This window comes from Desmodus rotundus, chromosome 3 (assembly GCF_022682495.2).
Source record: "Desmodus rotundus isolate HL8 chromosome 3, HLdesRot8A.1, whole genome shotgun sequence".
Lineage (NCBI taxonomy): Eukaryota > Metazoa > Chordata > Mammalia > Chiroptera > Phyllostomidae > Desmodus > Desmodus rotundus.
Genome location: NC_071389.1, coordinates 9,616,069 through 9,631,397, shown reverse-complemented (window position 1 = coordinate 9,631,397; position 15,329 = coordinate 9,616,069). Strand labels below are relative to the sequence as shown.

Here is a 15,329-nt window from a genome sequence, read left to right as displayed (position 1 = left end):
TTTGCTGATGGGTTGGATGCCGGCGTGAGAGAAAGAGAGGAGGCACAGATGACTGGAGTGTTGGGGCCCCAGGGAGAAGGATCGCATCATCACCAGAGAGATGGGGAAGACTGGGGGTGGGCAAGCTGGGTGGTGGCTTGGCTGTTGCGTGTTGGAATTGTTAGACGGGAAATGTCTGTTAGACTTCTGAGTGGAGATGATGAATTACAGGTGGCACGCTCCCTCCACGGGGGGCATGGCAGGTGGTGAAGGGGAAAGTTCCCTCAGGGATCACAGGACAGCCCTCCGCAGCCATGGGGTCCGCTCATTCTGTGCAGCCATCGCACAGAATGGAATAAAGGATGCACAACCAGAACTCCCCCGGCTCACTGGTCTGGGGTGGGACATGGCAAAGAGAGAGAGATGGAGAAAGGAAGACCACCCCCTGTCTAGGGAAACACCAGTCTGATGAGACAAGAGGGGGACACAGTCTCTGCCTCCAGGAACCCACAGCCTGATGAGGGAGATGAGAAACATAAAAATGGCATAAACATTTATCTGGTTACTTTTGATTTTGAAGATCTTCCTGGAATGATCTTTCTTACTGCCAACATATCTGATTACAAATGTTCTTCATCTACAATGTTTATTATACCCAAAGGCACCTAGACAAAGTCTGGTTTGCCCATGGATACAGAACCCAGTAAAACAGCACTTCAGGGATGTTAGGTTTCCACCCACCCCACCCCTATTAACCAGACCAGAGCCATTTTGTTCAAATGTAATGTAAAGTGGAGTGTAAAATGCAGTTTCCCTAAGAGCACATGGGCATATTCCCATTAGAGAAGGATGATGGATGGGTGTATGGGTAGACGGGTGAGTAGGTGGATGGATGGATGGATGGGTGGCTGGATGGAGTGAATGTGTGGATGGGTGGATGTGTGGATGAGTGGATGGGTGGATGAGTGGATGAAGTGGACGGGTAGGTGGATGGGTAGATAGAGTGGATGGGTGGATATGTGGATAGGTGGATGGAGTGGATGGGTGAGTGAATGTGTGGATGGGGTGGATGGGTGGATGGAATGGATGGGTGGGTAGATGGTGTGGATGGGTAGGTGGGTGATGGAGTGGATGGGTGGATGAGTGGATGGAGTGGATGGATAGGTGGATGGGTAGATGTAGTGGATGGAGTGGATGGGTGAGTGAATGGGTGGATGGAGTGGATAGGTGGATGGATGGACAGATGGAAAAGACAGAGGAAGGTAGGTCGGTGCATAAAGAACTGTCTGCAACAATGATAGTAATGGTGATGGTGATGACAACAATGACGATGATTATGATGACAAAACACTAGTGTACACATGTATAGCCCTCACCACATGCCAGGCAGTGTTCTAAGTCCCTTCCATGTACTAATATATCTAATCCTCACGACAGCACTAGGTGGCAGGTACCAATTACACCTGGAGTCCCAAGTTCAAACCGACTACATCATGGGTGTGCAGGAGGTGCCTTTCGCAGTGTGGGGGCAGTTCAAGGGCCAGAGCAGGTCGCGGTGACTTAAAAGAAATGTTCTCAGAACTGGAGGAAGCAGGGGAAAGAGCAGAGCAGGCAGAGAGGCTGAGAAGAACGACAGTGCACCCCCATGTTACAAACAAGAACCCCAAGCACAGAGACGTTAAGGGACCCTTTCTAGACCCGAAGCCAGAAAGTGGCGAACCAGGGTTGGAGCACAGGCCATCTGAGCCCAGATGGGTTCGTAATTTTTGGCTTGATCCCTGGGAGGTAGAACATCGGGTCCTTTCACCTTCTTCCGCATGCTTTTATACATTGTTTGAAAAGCTTTGGTGAGCAAATATTTTTGCTAATGGAAGAAAATAATCTCCCTTTGAGGAAAAAATAAGAAGAGTTTCCTGTTCTGGCTTCCCTACCCGCCCTGGGCTATTTGCTCCCTGCCTTCCTCTCTCTTTCCTCCAGCTCTGAGAACATTTCTGTTAAGACACAAAGACCTTCCTGGGTCCCTGCCCTGCTCTGAGTCCCCAAAAGTCACCTCCTGCACACCCATGCTGTGGTCTATTTGAACTTGGGATTCCAGACTTAATAGGTCAGACCTAGGAGGACTGGGGGCAGGGGAGAAGGACATAATCACCACCTCTCCCCTCTGGGTAGAACATACTGCGGGGAGGGGCTGCCTGGGACAGCCTCAAACGCAGCCCCATGCAGGGGGGATGGTCTTCCAGCCGCTGGGTGACCATGGGACTCTAGCATGATTCCAAGATGTCCCTGGATCAACCCAGGGAACCCACAGCAGGGAGGGTATCTGATGCCCGTGCTACCATGTCTAAGGCCTCATTTTCCCCATTTTTCAAGAATTTTTTTTTCAGCACCTTTCATGTGCCAGGCATTACTCTCAGTGTTGGGGACACAGTAGTGAATTAGACAAACCAAGTGCCTGCCCTCAGGGTGCATGCAGGGTAGCAAGAGAGACGGGATAAACTGCAGGGTAGAGACCAGGGTGTCAGGAGGGACAAGACACAAGGAAGCTGGGTGAAGGGCAGACTGGATGAGTGTGTTCTGAGTGGGCTGATCCCAGTAGGCTTATCTGGGCAAATGATAGCGGAACAGAGATCAGAAAACAAGTACTTGGCATTCAAGGGCTCTTCTAACCTCAGATAATCTAGAATTCCTTTAATCCAGGAGTACCCACCCTCTTCGGGCTTCCTATTCACGAGATGGGGATGTCAGCTAGACCAGTGTTCAAACTCAAATGCCTTCAGGGGTCAGGCAGACACCATAAATGTGGGAAGCTGCCAAGTGCAATACAATAGGGAGGAGTGGCAACTGTGGCAAAGGGAATAGAGCCTGCTTTGGCCAAGTACTAAAATTCAACATTTCTTAAAAACAGAGCACTATGGGTCAAGAAAACCCATTTGTAAGTCAGACCTGACCTGTGGGTAGTTAGCTTCAGATCCCAGCTTCGACTGTTTAGGGACCAGTGGTGGGTCAGGAAGGTGAAGGAGGAAATTGCTCTGGTTGGGACATCATTTGACACTGATGGGATCTGTCACCTGGACCCAGTGAGCTTGGCCACCGTTGAGCATGGAACCTGTCAGAGTGGGTCTGGGCTGCTCCCGTGATCGCTGACACCAGCTCTTCCACTCCGGGGACCCTGTCCCCAACACACACACACACACACACAGAGTCTGTCTCTGAGCTTGCTTGAGACAGCCATGGAGCGGGGGAGGATCAGCAGAGCCAGCCCTCCGGCCCCTCTCCCCTGTCAGCACCCTGAGCACCACAGACACAGCGCCCTTCAGAAGGCCCGCCTCCCAGCTGGCAGGGCCCCTGGTTTTCCAGCTAGGTAAACCGAGGATCAGAGAAGAACAATGACATATTTGTGATGACCCCATAAAGTCACAGGAAGCCAAGTCTGGATCCAAGGCTTTCACTCATTCCCTTACTGACAAAACATCTCCTGGATACCTTTTGTATACATGTGCTACTCTAGAAGTCAGAGTTCTCGCCACCTGTTGGACCCTCCCAGCTTCTTACATTGACTCACCCCTCTGGATCACCCAACCCTGTCCTGCACCCCTGGACCCCTGGGTGGATGGAGAAGGGACCTCAGAGGCTCTGGCTCAGCCATCGTGAGAAAGCAGGGTGCTCAGTGCTTCCTGCAGGGCCAGAAAGCCTCAGGCCAGTGACTCTAATAGCAGGAAGTGGTGAGGGTCGTGAGTCACCCAACTCAATCCGCCCGGTCCCCTCAGAGCCCGAAACCCAGGTCCAGGTCTCCACTGGGTGCCAGAGACCTTCTGGAATCACCAACTCCCTCCTGGGCTCTGGAACGTCAAGGCCCATGTGGCAGCCTCAGCACTAAGGACTCCGTGCGTGGGGATGGCTGGACACGAAACAGGCCCGGGAAGCTTGAGGTTGGTGCAGACAGCTTCACCCTCAAAAGTATGAGACTGAGTAGCCTACCAAGCACCTCACCTCCTTGCCTGCCCCCAGCCAGCCTGTTTCCATCTCAGCAAACGGTGCAGCCTCCACCCAGGTGCCCAAGCCAGAAACCCAGGCAACCTCTTTGATTTTCCCCATCCCTCAACCCCAACATCCAAACAGTCACCCCACCTGGCCTGCCAGCTCTGCCTTCCAAATCCCTCTGAGCCCCATCCCTTCCCCTCCACTCCCTCCCTCACCCCAAGCACCGACCTCGTCCCAGCCACGCCAGCCATCTTTCCGCTGAGACCTGAGCAGCCTCCCAGCCCCCAGGTTCGCTGTACTCCACGCCACAGGCAGCAGTGGTCTGTCGGAACTATGTGACTGATAGATAACACTGTTACCCTGAAATCACCTTCTGTCTGCAGCGCCCCACAGCCCCCAGGATACAGGAGCGTGGGAGTGCACAAAGCCTAGACTTTGGGGGCCTACTGTCTGGGGGCCCAGTCTGTGCTCAGCCATGTCTTAGACTTCAAGACCCTGGGCAAATGGTTTAACTTCTCTGAGGCTCGGTCCCCTAATTTATAGAATCCGGAGTAGTGGAGAAGCTGTAAATGATGTATGCGAAGCGCCTGGGATATTGCTGATCCTCAACAAATGGACATTTAGCCTGGTACCCAAGGCCCCCCAGACCAGACCCCTGATGACACCCCCCTGTTCACTCAGTGCCCAGACCCTTGTCCTGATCATATTCTTCTGCTTGCCCCTACTGCCCTCATTTGGGGCTCCCCCAGGAAACCTCTGCCCATCTCGTCTTCTGGGACCCCTCTTCCCTTTCTTCTGTGTACCCCTCTTCTTCCAGCACCCACTCCACAGGAAGACACAACACTTCACTTCCTTCTTGAATTTATATCCCACATCCAAGTAAAAAGGATTTCAGACTGCTTCCAAAACACACCCTGGATACGATTTATTTTCAGTGAGAAAATTAAGTCAAAGGGTGGGGGGTGGGGAGACAAAGACGGGGCAGACATGCTGTCTGGGTGGTAGATTTCGCTCTGAGTTCCCTGGTGGCCCAGGGAAAAAAGGGAAATATAGTCAATTCCATGAATCATGGGGCTCGCAAGGTAAAACTAACCCAGTTGAGGAAGAGAAGCTGAGCTCTTCCAGGCCCTGAAAACCGAAGGAAGTCCCCCCACTCCTGGGTGGGCTTCAGGAAATGGGGCGAGTGTGGGGTGTTGAACCAGGTGATTCCCAGCATCCTTATGACTGAGCCTGGCTCGGCCCACAGATACACTGGGGGCGGGGTGTCCACAGGACTGTCTGCTGGGCATCCTTCAGACCCTCCTCCATGAGCATCCTCTATTGTAGCCAAACCTTGGATTAGATAGGGAGTGGCAGGAGGCTTGGGGGTTCCCTCTCTGATGTTGGCTCTTTCTTGCAGCTGCTAGAGGAGAGATCCAGTATTTTCCAATATCGGCCAACCCGGATGTGGTTGAAATCCCTCTGGGGATCAGTCCGGGTCCAGCACCTTCTACCGGCTCACTCAGAGCTGGGGAACCGTTCCCGCAGAGGGGGTGAGGACAGTACCCCTGCGGGGCATTGCCTAACACAGGGCTTCGGATCTCAGCAGGTCCTTCCAGAAAACTTGGATCACCTGCCTCATCGAACACCCAGAGACAAAGAGGTCCAGAGAGGGAGAGAGACTTGCCTCAGAACACACAGCCTCTGAGAGGCAAAGTGGGATAAAGGACAGAAAAGCTGCTCCAGAGTTAGACATTTGGATTCTCAGGCCACCTGACACGGTTCCTGGAAAAAGTCCTCTTTCTTTCCACCAGCGCAGTTCTGTCCAGCGGAGACACTCCGTCCAGGTCCGGCCTGTCCAGCTGCTGTTCTCACCATCTGGGCGGCTGACAAGATGTCATCGGCCAAGACCCCCAGTGGAGAGAGCATTGTACAGAAGGGTCCGGCGCCCTTCCCAAAACCACTCCCTCATTTTATTCAACAAACATTTCCCGGGCACTACGATGGGCCAGGCCGGGAGTGGACAAATGATACCTGCGCCCAGACGGTAGGAGAATGTGGACATGAGAACAGGTTGTTACGAGGAAGCTCGGTGAGAGCACAATATAGGGATATGCTGAGGACTGAAGATGCAGGCTTGAGGGGCAGGGACAGTAAACTGGAGGCCGGTGTTCACTGAACGCATCCATGGCACCGGCTCTGGGCCAGGCCCCCATCAGCATCAAACCTAGGAGGTGAGCTCTGCTAGTATTTCTGCTTTGAAGAGGAGGCATTCCAGTCTCAGAGGGTTAAGCAACATATCCAAGGTCTCCTGCTAACGACGATGGAAGCAGAGCTGCAACCCCATCCACAGGAATCGTGTGTTAATCGCTACATTCTACTGCCTCCGAGGACGGTGGAGCCAGGGTAGCTCTTACCTCACGGGTTGCTGGTGCTTATGGGCTGCTTGGCTTCAGCCCCTCCTATTGCATCACACACCCCAACTTCCACCCTGGGAAGGGCAAAACCGTCCGGTGACTGGCCTGCTGGCCCCACACAGAGGCCTGGTGGCAGGAGGACTCACGAGACACCCACTCCAAGCCACCTCACACCAGTCACTCTGACACCGCTTCAAGCCCTACAGCCTCTCAAGACATGGGCCCAGGCCACCCAGCCCATGAAAACATATGCTCACAATGGTACAAGGGTCCCATTGTGCGGAGGACTGGGGTCTCAGGCACGGAGGAAGGGATGGTAAAAGTGGGAGCCCGTGTCTGCTGAGCACCCTCCCCGTGGCCCGACAGCAGCTTCCACCATGTTCCCCAGTCAGAGGGCCCAGCTCTCACCCCCTGGAGAGCTCGTGGGCTCTCCAGCTTCCGTCTCCTGACCCCGGCACTTGGCTAGGCCGCTTCGGAGAGCCCGGTGACATCAGGGAGCAGACTCAGGCTTTCTCCCCACCCTCGCCTGGCCCTGCGGTTCCAGGCAGCCAGAGGGGCCTCGGGAGAGGAGAGAGAACAGAGGGGACAGAGAAACAGAATGAGGAAGAAGCAGACTGAAAAGCAGAGAGAGACAGAGACAAAGAAAGGCCAGAACAGAGAACGAAGGGAGAGAGTGAGAAAGGAAGAGAGACACAGAGAAACGCAGGCACAGGGAGACTGAGGCAGAGAGATGCCAGCAGCAAGATCGGGAAAAAGACAGACACACTGTGAGGGAGCCACAGGCAGCACCCTGAGTCCCCAGAGCCAACATGGTCCCCTCTCCACTTCCTGCTTCCCCCAGCGTCTCCCTTTCCCCCAGCCTCCTGCTTCCTGCACTCAGACATGCACGATCACCTACTTTTCGCCTAGCCTGGGTGCTGGGGACACACCCCATGGACACCTCCCAGGCGGTGGCTGTGTTTATGACCACTGTGCAGACAAGAAACTAAGTCTGGGAGCCATCTGGTGACTCAGCGCTTTCAACTGGACCCGGCACTGCTAGAGTGCAGGCAGGAAGGTCAGGGACCGGTAGACTGAGGCCCAGAGAGGAGCGGGCCTGGCTCCCGGTCACACAGTAGTCAGCTGCCCAGCGGAGGCTGGCTCCAGAGAAAACAAAGTAAATCTCATTAAGTGTTTGGCTGCGAGGCTCCACGTCTTACCAGAGGGGCTGCGGCCAACACCCTAGAAGCCGTCAACAGCCCCAGCCCCACCCTTTCCTGCCCTCTCCCGCTGCCTTGTCTGGGAAGGGCAGCTCTGTTACCATCCACACTTGTCCCCATCTAGGACTCAGGCCCCCACAGGTGGCATCTCCACCTCCCCACCCCCTGCCATCCAACCCAGACTCCCACGCAGAACTGGCAAGAGGCAGGGTAGCTGTGGCTACACCCTTAATTTTGCTGACATCAGCCAAGTGGGTCCTCAGGCTCTGCCCCCAAAGGAAGGAGGCAAGACACACACTGAGCACCTGCTCTGAGCACTCCTGGGGGCTCCTGTGGTCTCTCGCATCCCAGCAAGGCAGGCACAGGTGCGCGAAGCACGGCTCAGAGGGCTGATGCCACCCAGGGTCACGCAGGCCGTTCGGGACAGTCATCTGGCCCTGAGCCCACGCTCCAGATGTTACCCAGCCTCCCAAGGCTGCCACTCTCAAGTGCTCTGCACCCTCCCCGCCAAGCCCTGCGCCCCCTCCCTACGCACACACACCCTGTGCCCTAGGGTACACTGGGTGGGAAGAGGAGGGCATTCCCTGACTACAGGACCTCAGACAAGTCACAGTCCCTCCTGGGCCAGCACACTTTGCCTCTGCCTACTGCCACTCTCCTGCACACACTGCCCCAAGCCTACGAGGCCCTGTCATCCATGCGCTGACCAGCCGTGAACTTCCTGTGGCCTGGGCCCCGCACCCAAGCCAGGCCCATCCAACCTGGCCTCTGCCTGGTCCCTTCGCTCCAACGGTGGGCCTCCGTTCCCGTCCTGCTCAGAGCCTCTGAAGTCCCCTTAGGGGTTGGAAGCCCGTGGGGTGGGAAGGGAAGTCTGGCCCCTCTGCTCCCCACCAAGGCCTCACCTGCCCCCAGCCATATGAATCACCCCCACTGAGTGAGCACTGGGCCCCAGGTTCCAGGGCCAAGATTTTGACAATCACCTGGCGGGTCTAGATGTAACACTCAGACCAGAGCGGAAGCAGGAGAGAGGTCAGCAGGTGAACACACAGTCAGCCAGTGGGGCTCATGGAGTCAAGGAAACATGTAAAAGCTACACTCACTGCAAAGGATTTAAAGGCGCAGCCCAGAAAACAAACATGGGGAAAACTTTCTTTTCATCCTACCTGGCTTCTGAGAAAATACTTCTTAACAGACCTTGTGTAAAGAAAATCATGTTCGCTTGGTGGGTGGAACTGGCCCCTGTCCAATAGCCTTTATTTCCTTCTCATTTGAAATGCCTGTCTCCTCCAGCAGAGGTGAGTTCTCTTGGAAGGCAGGAGCCCTGTCCGTGTACTTCGGCACCCAGCGCCCAGCACAAACAGGGCCTGGCCCGTTCATTACTGATGCTCCTGGAGTGAGCTGATGACTGAATGAGTTAAATGTCCCCCTGGAGGAGATTGGTGTCATTCTTATATCGATGACGGACTGACACCCAACGTGTCATAAGAAATACCTACACGTCCACGTGAAAGGCAAACCACCAGCCCTGTACGTAGAGTGGAACTAAACATTTGCAGATGTTAAGCAAGACCTTCAGGGAGGTTCTGTGCTCGGAGCTTCCCCGGCTGTGACCCCAGGCTCCTCCAAGGCATGTGCGCCCGCTAGTGCCTTTCCTGGGGTGCATCTTGGAAGGTCTCACATAAGCGCGGAGAGAATGGCAAAGGGAAGGTGGATGAACGATGACACTGGATGAAGGATGAGAAGCGCAGGAAATCTTTTCAGACGGGCCCTGGACTCTCCCCCAGTGATCTGGGCTCAGGGGTGGGAATAGGGCTACTATCCACCCTTGGAGGGGAGGGGAGGCTCCCTACCAGCACAAGCTGGGTCCCCCCAAAATGTAGCCAAGCAGAATGCACAGGGCACTGAGCCAGGAGTCTGGAGCCCTGGGTTCCAGCCCTAACACCCAGCAGACTGGCTGGGAGACCTTAGGCACCCTCTCTGTGACCTCAGCCTTCGCATCTGTACAAGGAGAGGACTGGGGAGCTGACCCTCAGAGAGCTGTCCAGCCCTGACTCAGGGAGGCTAGGCGAAGCATTCACCTCATACTCCCCTCCTCCAGCTCCTCCCCAGCATCAGCCCCGTGACCCCAACCTCAGTGACACCCACCCCCCAGGGGACCCAAGGTGAGGCCAGTCAGGGTCGGGCCGAGTCTGAGAGCCAACCAGCCCCAGTGCCAGCCTGAATCACCAGGCCTGACCCTGGCTGCCTGCCCTGGGAGCTCGCAGTTGTCAGCGTGACCAGGCAGGGCGGGCACCTAGTTGTGAACCACTGCTTCTCCTAATGCTGCCTTCCTGCTCCACTTCCCCTGAGTCCACGTGCAGCCTCCATCCTCCCTGACGTCCAACACTGGTCCCCAAGTGCCAGCCACACACAACACCTGCCTCCTGGGTGTTGGCTGTGAAGGAGGAAGGCAGAGGAGGACGGGAGGGGTGGGAGCCAGAGCCCCCGCTCTGTGGGGTCCCCAGACTAAGTGCGGACACAACTGCCTGTGCCTCAGAAGCTTCCTGCCTGGGGGGTGGGGGAGGCACATCCCTGCCCTCCGGAAGCTTCCTGCCTGGTGGGGGAGGCACAGCCCCTGCCCGCGGAAGCTTCCTGCCTGACCAGGAGACAGCCCTTGCGCACACAGATCACCCAGTCTGATGGGGCAGACACAGCTCCTGCCTCATAAGAGTTCAGGGTTAGGCAAAGCCCCTCTCTCCCTTTTGGAGGTCTTCTGATCTGAGGGCGGAGGCACAGCCTGTCCTGGAGGAATCTCCAGTTCGACGGAAGAACGCTCACGCAGCTGTCTTCCTGTCAGCAGCAGGGACCCGCTCTCTCTCAAATGCACACTTGCTCACTGCTGGCAAAGAGCTTTCACACGCTGTCTCCCTGGAGTCTCATCACCAGCCAGGAGCAAGGCAAGCCAGGGACTGGCCTCTCTGTTTGACAATCGGAGAAACCGAGGCCCAAAAAGAGAAGTGGCAGGGGTGAGGCCAAACAGCAAGGCAGGACTAGAGCCCAAGTTTATCTCCAGAGGGAAGGAGGGAAGGCAGGAAGAGGGGAAGGAGGGAAACAGAGAAGAGGGGTAGATGACTAAGTTAGGGGCTCGGCCCAGGAAGGCTGGGCAGCCGGGCACCCTCTGCCCCATTGCCTGCTGCCCCGAAAGGGCCATTCTCAACCCGGTTTGGAAACCACTTTTGATTTGAGGGAGGCCTGCCGCCCTGCCAGGCATTTATGAGCCCAGTTTATGGCTCTGGCCCTGGGAGCCTGCGGCACATCTTTAGCATGAGCCAACAGAAGTGCCCACTGCGCCACAGCCCTGGTCCAGGCCACTTCTCTGAAAGCCACGGCTGGGTGGAGACTGGAAATCTCCAAAGGCCAGAGCCAGAGGGACCCAGGGCTGAGCTGGCCAACCCCTGCCTTTTACAGAAGGGAATAGTGAGGACCAGAGAAGGGCAGTGACTTGCCCAAGATCACACAGCAGAGCTTGGACCTGCCACTGGCTCCCTGACATTTGGCCACGGCTCTCACCGGCACTGGGCTGGATGGAGCAGCTTTTCACCTCACTCCTTGTGGGGGCAAGTCAGGATGTCAGAAAGATCTGTACTTGCAATATTTGGGGATTTTTCTTGGGGCTGGATCCCCCACTCCTGGCTCTGCACCCTTTCTCCTCCAGAGCATCCCCTAAGGAGACCGACCCAGGTCCTGGCCATGGTAGGAATTTCCTGAGATGGGCAATGGGGGACATGAAAGGTCACATGACCCCTGTGCACCACCTGTACCCTGTCAGCCACCAGGATCCCCTGAGCAGGGGAAAGAAAGCTGAGTCAGCCAGGAGGAGAGGCACTTCCTGTTACTGAGCACCTCAGGAGTCTCACAGCCATTGGGAGACTGGGCTTCTTGCTAAGAGGAAATAGAGGTTCAAAGATGTTGAGACACCTTGCGCAATGCCACACAGCACCTACGTGGGGAGCTGGAATGCCAGCTGGCCCTGTCTGCTTCCGAAGCCCACACTTTATTTCTCCATTGTAACCGCAGCCTCCGGAACAGCCCCAGGGGATGCCCACCTCCACCGGGGAGTGCCCAGGGCCTCCTATCAACCTCACCCCACTGCCTTGGTCCTGTGGGGGTTGGCCTCTGCTCATGGCTCAAAGCCAACCTTGCCACCCCCTCCCCCCAGCTGTAGCGTGTGGGGCTTCCTGAGCAACTGGGCAGGCACAGCAGACCTGGCCTTGGGGTACCCTCCAGCCCATTGATTCCCACACCAGTGCAGGGCTGCAGGAGGGGTCCAGGAGCCCAGGTGAAGAGAGTTCATGGGCAAGAATCAAGTTTGCACAGCTCCAAGGCTGGGATGAGAGTTCAGAGGCTTGGATTCCAATCAAACTCTGCCACATCCTGCTGTGTGACCTTGGACACGTTGCTGGCCAACTCTGAGCCTCACTTCCTAGAAGCTGGTCACCAACATTCTTTGACAATGAGTCTGCACATGCCTGGTTAGGTTCCAAGGTTCAGGCAGGGCCACTGCTCAGTAATGGTCCTCAGAGGATAGCCAGGCAAGGAGCAGGTGTGAGTTCCCGGCTGTCACTCTGGTGGGACAGTGCTGATGGCATTCCCCACTAGCTGCAGCACCAGCAATTGCACCAAGGTGGAGTGTGGCCTGGCGGGGCCGCGTCTGCAGGAAGACGGGGCAGGTTTCTACTCCTTGTGCTGCAACTCAGGGGCGTGCTGGAGGCTGGCTCTGCCGAGTCAAGCGCGTCCATCTGCCCCACCCCCGCACGCAGTGATGGCGCCTTGGTAGCTTGGAACTGGCCATAGAGGGACTACTCCCACCATGGAACTCAGTAAATGCTACACACGAGGGGTATGTGTGTGTGTGTGTGTGTGTGTGTGTGTGTGTGGTTGGCATGGGAAACCCATTGTTAAGCAGTGACCAGCACACCACTGGTTGTAGGGATGTTATATTTTTCTAGAAATTTGTCCATTTCATCTAACTTTTCACATTTATTGGCCTATAATTTCTTTTCATTTAAATTTAATTTAAGCAACTAAAAAAAAAAACAAACTGGAGTTTATAAAAATTAAAAATTTGCTGCTTCAAAGAAAAATATCAAGGAAGTGAGAAGGCAATTGACAAAAATGGGAGAAATTACTTGCAAATCGTCTAATAAGGATCTAAGATTCAGAATCTATAAAGAATGCTTACTCAAGGTGGATAAAAGACTTAAATATAAGTCGTAACACCATAAAAGTCCTAGAGGAAAACATTGGCAGGAAATTCTCAGACATTCCACGCAGCAACATCCTCACAGACACGTCCCCTAAAGCAAGGGACATAAAGGAAAGAATAAACAAATGGGACCTCATCAAAATAAAAAGCTTCTGCAGGGCTAAAGAAAACAGCATTAAAATACAAAGAGAACCAACAGTATGGGAAAACATATTTGCCAATGATACCTCAGACAAGGGCCTGATCTCCAAAATATATAAAGAACTCACACAACTCCACTCCAGGAAGACAAACAACCCAATTAAAAAACGGGCAAAGGACTTAAACAGACACTTCTCCAAGGAAGACATACAGAGGGCCCAGAGACATATGAAAAGATGCTCAGCATCACTAGCCATCAGAGAGACGCAAATTAAAGCCACAATGAGGTACCATCTCACACCAGTCAGAGTGGCCAGCATAAACAAATCCACAAACAAATGTTGGAGAGGATGCGGAGAAAAGGGAACCCTCGTGCACTATTGGTGGGAATGCAGACTGGTGAGGCCACTGTGGAAAACAGTATGGAGTTTCCTCAGAAAACTAAAAATGGAACTGCCCTTTGACCCAGCAATTCCACTGCTGGGATTATACCCTAAGAACCCTGAAACACCAATCCAAAAGAACCTATGCACCCCAATGTTCATAGCAGCACAATTTACAATAGCCAAGTACTAGAAGCAACCTAAGTGCCCATCAGCAAACGAATGGATCCAAAAACTATGGTATATTTACACAATGGAATTCTACGCAGCAGAGAGAAAGAAGGAGCTTATACCCTTTGCAACAGCATGGATGGAACTGGAGAGCATTATGCTAAGTGAAATAAGCCAGACGGTGAGGGACAAATACCATATGATCTCACCTTTAACTGGAACATAATCAACAGAAGAAAAAAGCAAACAAAATATAACCAGAGACATTGAAGTTAAGAACAATCTAACAATAGCCAGGGGGGAGTGGGGAGGGGACAGTGAGGAGAGGGGATTACAGGAACTACTGTAAAGGACACATGGACAAAATCAAGGGGGAGGGAGTGGGGGAGGGAGGTGGGTTCAGCTGGGGTGGGGTGGAGGGATGGGGAGAAAAGGCATATAACTGTAATTGAATAACAATAAAAATTTTTTAAAAAGAAAAAAGAATGCTTACCACTCAACGATATAAAAATTACAAAATGCACAAAGGATCTGGAGACAGATTTCTCCAAAGAAGATACATGAATGGTCAATAAGCACATCACCAGCCAGTTAGGAATATGCAAATCAAAATTCTCTAATTTCTTAACGTGCAAGTATATTATATCAATATGAGACTTTTTCTGTTTTCTAAAGTAAGCACTTGCTATCTTGTAGATTTCCCTCTCCGAACTGCCTTTATGGTGTACCATTAATTTTGATATAATGTGTTTCGATTTGTATTCAATTCAATGTATTTTTTTATTTCCCTTGAGAATTCCTTTGTGCCAGTGCATTGCTTGGAACTGTATTGTTTAGTTTCCAGGTGTTTAGGGATTATCCTGTTATCTTTCTGTCATTGATTTTTATTTTAATTCCATTATGATCAGAAAGTACATTCCATAGGATTTCAATTCTTTCAAATTTTTTGAAATGTGTCTTGTGACCCAGGATATGGTCTGTCGTGGTATATGTTCCACAGGCCTGAAAAGAACGTGGATTGTGCTGCTTGGGGGTCGGGTGCTCTAAAATGTTAATTAAATACTATTGGTTGATAGTATTGTTGAGTTCTGCTATAACTGTTGATTTATGTCTAGTTGTTCTATCAATTTTCGAGAGGATGTTAAAGTCTCCAGTTATAATTGTGGATTTATTTCTCTTCTGTTTCTGTTTCCTTTTTTTCAGTTTTTATCTCATATATTTTGTGGTTCTGTTGTTTGGTGCCTACGCAACTAGGATTTCTATGTCAAAGAAGCTACAGAAATCATAGAAACCTATGAATTTTTATCATTATGTAATGTCCCTTTCCGTCCCTGGTAATTTCTTTGCCTTGAAGTCTTTGTCATCTGATGTTGACACAGGCACCTCCGCTTTCTTGTGATTGAACTTGACATGGTATCTCTTTCTTCTCCCTCTTACTCTCAACTGACTCATATTTGAAGTGAGTTTTACATGGTATATAGCCGGGTCGTGTTTTCTATCCGCTCTGCCAGTCTCTGTCTTTTCATTGGTTTCTGCAGACCATGTACATTCAATGCAAATGTTGATATATCAGGGTTAGGTCTGCTGTTATCTCCAGCCACTGAATTTTTATTTCAGTTATTGTATTTTTAAGTCCTGAGATTTCCATTTGGTTCTTTATAGCTTTCTTCTTTCTTTCTTTTTTTTTTTTGCTGACTCTATTTTTTATTATTTCAGGGGTGTTCACAACTGTTCTTTGAGGCATTTTTATGATAAGTGTTTGAAATTTTTGTTGAATAATTCTAACATCTTTACCATCTGAGTGTTGGTGTGTGTTGTCTTTTCTCATTCAAGT

At 52.6% G+C, this 15,329-nt stretch overlaps 1 protein-coding gene across 1 annotated transcript in view; it reads right to left on the bottom strand.

Moving 5' to 3' along the window:
* PADI1 (peptidyl arginine deiminase 1) overlaps positions 1-15,329 on the bottom strand; it is a 63,650-nt gene that overhangs the window by 32,244 nt on the left and 16,077 nt on the right. The window lies entirely within an intron of this gene.